Raw genomic sequence first — 6,000 nt, forward strand, 5'->3', positions numbered from 1 at the left:
TTGGCTGGCCCATCAGCATATGGGAATTCCCTGCGTTTCATGGGCGTTTAAATGAGGACGCTGGTTGATCTCATGCTAATGGGGCAGTGACCCACAAGCAGGGGGCTAGCATCTGACATCACCGGATGTCAGCTGCCCGCCCACTTCCCCCCTGAGTGTACTTGCATATGTAAGGTTGCGCAGAGCAGCCTTACATATGAGTGCACCTCATATGTAAGAAAGATGCGGGGGGTTCCCACTGACATGCAAATGGATGTTTATGTAAAACATCCATTCACAGCCATTGCGAAGGAACGCACCTTTCAAATGGTGGGCCGGTGTACCACCATTCACAAGGCTGGATCTGGTTCACTCACAAGGATGCAAATTCACATCCGAGTGAATGAACCAGAATGACCCCCAAAGAGTGTAAAAGTCTTCCCATGCAAACTTGCTGTTATGCATGTTATATTGCTATTTTCTGAAATAGAATCAAAGCAGCTCTTTAATTTTTGTTGAACTTTATTACAAAAATTAGCCCATCTGAGCGATATCGTTAATTATATTGCCCAGTGTTTGTACCCTGCCTGACTGCTGATGCTCACTCCTGCATGTCGTTTTGACCCCCTCCGTTGTCTGTGCATGTACAGATGAGGGAGAGGATCATTAACAAGGGCCATGCTGCAGAATGCAGCATTGTCCCCGTCCCCCCACACACACACCCCTTTCACCACCGCTGGTATCGGGGCAAGTGGCAGGTCACCAATGCCTCTGATATTGGTGGCAGTGGGGATCACCTAGTGTGTTCCTGCTATAACAAAGGGAATTGCTTACTTGTTGGTGGTTGATTCAATGACATTTATTTGTCCTCTAACAACAAGTCCCATGGATGGCTTTTGTTTCATCTAAAAGCTTTGATTAGACACCTTAAGCTTTCCACATTAATTTGACAACAGTAGTCAGACATCAGTACTCTATGCTGCTTGGGTACCCTGATCCCTGCCATAACCTGCCTCTATAGGTATTTATAACTCTCCTTGCCTCATTTACCCTTCCCAGATCATTCCCTTAATCACATGAAAAGGTCATTGCCTTACAATATATTGGTAAATGTGTGTTATAACACTGGAAGTCCAAAATTTGATTAAGATCGAAAATATTTGGGATGAAATTGATCAAGATTGATTCAAATTGGCGGTTAATAAATATACCCACTAATATTACGCTCTGTAGGTATAATGAGCAGGAGTAATGCCAGAGGTTACGGTCCGGAACATAGGCATAGCATTTTTATTTACATACTCTATAGGCAGTGATTTTTTTTTTTTGTACCTTTTTTTTGTACATTATAAAATATAGTACCATACTCACTGAAAGATACAAGTACATGCAAGTTTTATAGGACTCAAGCACCTTGAGTCATGTTGGAGAAATTGTGCTATATATATCAAAAGTACTTATAGTCACTTTTATACTCTGGATGTGCACATAAACATACAGTACTTTGTTCACTGATTTCTTCTTGTTTCTGGTACTAGTGGCATTGGCCACCCTTGAGCCAGGTAAAGAAACAACAATAGTTGTGTTGCCCATTGGCGAAAATAAAAGGAAAACTTACACCGATGTTTTAAAAGTCCATATAACTGTTATTTTTGGAAGTGAACAGAATAAACTGTAGATCCAAGGTTTCTAAAGAAATTCAAACAGAGAAAAACATGGTGCAATATTTCAAGGTGATTGGAGTAATTTTATTTTCTTCAAGGTACTTTTTGTTAAAGCACATAACAAAAGGGTGTTGGTCTCAAGGTTATTCTTAGGTAGGACCAAATTCCTAAAAGGGCTTGAAGAAACCGAAGATAGTGCAAATACCGTTTTTTGATGTAAAAAGCACACAATTTATTCATTACACTCACATTAAAATCCAAGATAAAAAGCATATCACCCAATTGGGTGGTGGAGCTCCAAGGATAGAAGATTCACAAAAAATATAAGAAACTGCTAATAATAATAATAATAACAATAATAATAAATAATATTACACCGCATGTATGTGGCAAAAAAATTTATATAATAAATATCCTTTGTTTTTGAAGCTCATACATCATTTTACTTTGGTCAAATATCACACATTTATGTCATTGTTATTCATGTAGGAGATATACTCAGAGTTAGTATACTGTATATATGTTTATTTAGTCGTTTTTGTCCTTCAGCGATAAATCTCGCTGTAGGTTTCTGGAGTCTCTTTACTTGAAACAACTTTCAGTCTCAGTTACAGTAACCAAGTCACCACAGGTATCTGTCTATAGTTGACATGACTAGATAGGCCAACTGCTGACCAGCTGTTTTGTTAAGTTACTATTTCTGAACTCAGTGTTTAAATAGTCTAAACGTCTGCTAAAAAAGAAACTTCAAAGGTGGTGACATAATACTTTGTTGTAAGAAAAATACCTAGTGAGTAAATGTCTTGGCCCCATGGTATGGCCTTGGTGCATAAATGAAAATACATACAATACATAAAGGATTATAATTTTACTTCGTTATTTATTGTATAAGTAATTAATATATTCTACAATGCTGTAAAACCAAGAGATGCAAGCAGTAGTCATGGACATATATAAAAACTAGTTCCTAGCCCATCAAAATGTTGGAACAACATAACTGTAATGTCAGCACCGGTGGCTGAGCTTGGCCAAATGGTGCAACACCTCAATTGCCCCCATAGAGGTGAGGAGCAGTGTTAGCCTTTTATTATACAGTATAGTATAGTTATATAATAGAAATGTACAAATAATCATAAGAATTGTTTAATTTGTGGAGATAGTCCTTGGAATATGCAGTTCTGATTCTGTTCCAATTGACTAGATTACATTTAACATAATAGAATACATTATTGTTTATTTCTATTGCTTTTAAAAAGGTGCTTAAGCACCTGGTTGGGATGGAATTACCGACAATTCTTTCGGCGGCATACTCAACAGTATCTAGATCGATAGTCAATAGATCAACCATTATTGGTCGGCAGTCAAAAGGCCGACACATGAAAAAGGTTGACATGCAGTAGGTCAACATGTTCGAAAAGTAGACAGGTAAAATGTTGACGTGGAAAAAGTTCAACATGTGTTTTTCTTAGCTTTTGTTGTCAATGCTGACCTAGGTGGACATGGACACCGTATTATTGTACCGCGCCTCCTCACATGGCTCACTGCTCTCACCGTTCATCTGGCACACTATTATATGCTCCCTCTATGCTCGCTGTGTTGACTTTCTGCATGTCGACCAATAGTGATCGGCTTTTTCACTGTTGACCTGGACACTGTTGACCTAATGACTAAAACATCTGCATTTCTTTCTTCCTATATTTGCCTTTCATTTTCCAGATCTGTGGGATACATTAGAGCCACTTAAATGTCAGCTGGGGAGAGTGGCATTTAGAATAGGAATTTATCACCCAATAAGTGACAGAAAAAGGTCTCTGACCCTGTAAATACATATGGAAAGAGCATGCATTTAAAAGGGATTGTTTGCGTTTTGGAGCAAGGAAAAACATTCCATAGCAAAGGTGTTATAAAATATATTTATACAGCATGCATGCCAGGCAAGGATCAGTGTTAAAATACTGGCACAGATTGCCAAACAGGTTCAGCAACATACTGTAAATCATTAAAAGTAAACTATCAACCACTAGATTGATACAGACTTTGGGGGTCATTCAGACCTGATTTCTGCAGTGTAATATTGCAGGTTCCAGCCTTCAGCTAGCCGGCGCCCCGCCAGATTGCAATCCCACCCTGGGCAAAGGTTTGCTTAAAATATCGCAACTCACAGAGATCTGATCTAATGATTTTTTCCCACTGTTTGCAGTCTGTATGTAACTCAGGACCTAGTCAGCCAATCCAATAGAATCTGGCTGATCAAGGCCGGGGTTGACGTCACACACAACCTCAAAAACACCTCAGCATGACTGTGCTTGTGACTCCCCCAAGTTTGTAGCTGGCTGGCTTTGTGCACACACATTGTGGCACAGACACATGCACAGTGGTTCAATAATCTCCCACCTTGGGAAATAACAGGGCTGCAATCAGGTCTGAATTCCCCACCTGATTGGATTCCATGGAGACGGCTACTGTCAATCAAGGCTGAGCTCAGCACTACTTTGTTGAGGGGATACCCAGTGACTGACAGAGTGACTGAGTAGCAGGGGAGAGCCGCCTATGAGTATGCACACAGTGGCTTCTCCAGTTTGGAATTTGGGTTTTGCAGTGGTTTTTTTTAACACCCTGGAGCCCTACTGGAGAAGTTGACAGACCTGCGTAGGAGCTGGGGGAGGTAAGTACCAAAAATGCGATATGGTGCGATTTTTTTTTAGCTGTCTAAAAAACCACACCCTCTTACATCTCACCCCTGAAATAAGGATTTTCTTCTTTAAAACAAATGTTAACGTAACCAGAATCCTTTACAACAAACACGTATAATACTTGGCATTCTCTGTCCAACATGCATATAATAAAATAAATCACAATACATTTGGCAACAACATAAAGAGACCAAGTTCTAAAGAAATGTATTTTATGATGTAAGATTTAGTTTCTTTAACTTGGACAAGTCTATTCATTAAATATAGAAAAATGCTCTTTAGAGTTGTAAAGTAATAATAATACTTGCTTTATTAGATACCCAACTCACTTTTGTATAGATCCCCCCCCCCCCCCCCCACACCTCCCAAAAAAAGGTTTGGTAGTCAAGAGAGAAGCAACCTCTCTTCAAATAAGAGACATCTTAGTACTGTAGTTAGATGCTTAGATCTCTGCATCCGGACTTCTGTAGCCTCAAAAGTTCTAATTTTTGTTAGGCTGTCTACTTTTTAAAATGATGTGCGATATGAGACTATGCTATTATTATTGTTTTGTGCAATTTATTCAGACTAGTAAAAATAAAATAAATATATACATTTCAAGTACATACTTTAGTACAAAATCCAATGAGTAGACTTTTTTGCAGGATTGGTAAGGTGGATTAATGCATACATAAGAACCACAATGTATTTCTTGAATACCAGCTTTGCAAGCATATCAGAAACAATCCCGATTTGTCTGTGTGCTATGAACGATGTAGTCCAGGGTTCACCATTGCAAAATAAAATACTGTAAGTAACATCAGATTCAATTAACTATGTAGTGCTATAAATAAATTGTTTATATAATAGTGGCTAAGAGCTCTAACATAATTTTCCTTCCTAATCTTGTTCAATTAATTTTCCATCTGTCAGAGGCATGTGGAAAATAAAGGAATCACAAAAACAAATTATAAAAAAAAATAATAATAATTCAATAGAATTAATCAACATGACAGTTAAGAGCTGATTGGCTGGTACTTTATCTTCTCAACTTTGTCTCTCTCTAATGTCACTCTAAGCTAAATTATATACTATAAATAACTGATGGGTTTGTCCTTAGTTTATGAACAATTGATGATGCTTATTCCCAACTCTTTGACCTGAATGAGATCCCATCAGTATAAAAGTAAAAAAGATGGGGTTCAAGAGTCAGTATTCTGAAGTGAAGGGATAACATATATATACAGTATGTGTGTGTATATATATATATATATATATATATATATATATACAGTGGTCGAAGTGGAAATTTTGAAGTGGGGGTATGGAAATTTTGAAGTGGGGGTATGGAAAAGTAAAGAGTGAATATAGTGCGCACCTTCGGACACCCCCCTGTCCATCAACGTCCCCTGCCAGACTGCCCCGTTGTACAGGGGTATTACAAAAGCACAATATGTGCTGCTGAGTGATCAGAGAGCATCCTGAGGGGGAAAAAAAACTTTTTTTTTTTATCTTCAGATTAAAGTGGGGGTATGCCATACCCCCGTATACCGCCCCACTTCGACCACTGTATATATATATATATATATATATATTTATATATATATATATATATATATATATATACGACGAGAATGAAGGATGGCACTCAGGAGACTTAAAAATACGTGCTGTATTAAAACGTG

Source organism: Crinia signifera, chromosome 2, assembly GCF_055691185.1.
Source record: "Crinia signifera chromosome 2, ASM5569118v1, whole genome shotgun sequence".
NCBI classification, from domain to species: Eukaryota; Metazoa; Chordata; class Amphibia; order Anura; family Myobatrachidae; genus Crinia; species Crinia signifera.